Genomic DNA, 1162 nt, shown 5'->3' on the forward strand with positions numbered 1-1162 from the left:
GACTGCTCTTTGGACTGGAGAGGGAGGGGGAGAGGAGTGGGGGTAGGGGGAGAAGGGTGGGAGGAGGGGGAGAGAAATGGGAGGCTGGGAGGAGGCAGAAACTTTTTTTTCCTTTTCTCAATTAAAAAAAAAAAGACTGCTTGAGTATATATCCAGGAGTTGTAGGGTTAGGCCTGCTCCTAAGGGGGCAGGCTCGCCTCGGGCAAATGTTTACTGATAAATTGGGTGCGCAGAAGCCGCGGGCCCCTTCCTGCTTCTTGTACTCCGCTGGAACCTTGGTTTCGTGAGTCTGGTTTTTCCATTAAAGTTGTTCAAATAACTATTACAATCGGTCTTCATTAATCTAAACCGCCACATTTGGCGCCCAGTGGGACTTTGCGGATACCCGCCCCAATTCGAAGGCTCCAGGAGGCCACCGCTGGGAGTCAGCGGCACCTCCCCCTCCGGAGGTCTCTCTCTCTTCGCAGAGTGCCCTCTCAGCACTGCACCAAGAAGCAGCTGAGATTCTGAGTCACTGGAAATCTCTGGTGCCTGCTAGAAAGCCAGCAAACAGAACGGGAGACTTAGCCCCGGCGATTTGGATTTGTGTCTGTGTGCCCCGCCCTGCCCGCCACCCTGAGCAGGTCACCTGGCTCAATGCCTTGCGTCTCCTTGACTTGTTCACTTTGGCAGCTTTCTCTCTGTTCCCCTTCCACCCCACCTGCTTGCTGGAGCAATTAACCCAGAACGGTAAATTTTGGTTTTGAGTTGTTTCAGACCAGCTTTCCATGTGGACTCAAGTGGACTCTTTCGCCACCTCTGGCAGGAACCAGTCATTACAGGTAAAAAAATTTTTTTTTCCTTTTATAAATAAAATGTCTGAGAATATAACTATTCAGAATTTTAGCAGTCTTTTTGAGTGTGCCATGTGGGAGATCCTACAAGAAGTGTCTAGCACCCCACATCTATGGATCCTTCTGGGATTAGTAGTTTTCCTTGGTATTAAGTGGTTTGACAACAAAAGTCTGATAGAGTCTTTAAGAGATGAATCCAGGATTCTTAAGGCAGAGGTTGAACATCTACAAACGATTAAGCATGACAATCATCTTCTCAAGAATCAGTTTGAAGTTCTACAGGAAGAGAACAGAACTTTGTTTAACAAGACAATGGTGACTGAAAAAAA

The sequence above is a fragment of the Alexandromys fortis genome, unplaced genomic scaffold (genome assembly GCF_014885135.2).
Source record: "Alexandromys fortis isolate MF-2015 unplaced genomic scaffold, M_Fortis_MF-2015_v1.1 scaffold_54, whole genome shotgun sequence".
Lineage (NCBI taxonomy): Eukaryota > Metazoa > Chordata > Mammalia > Rodentia > Cricetidae > Alexandromys > Alexandromys fortis.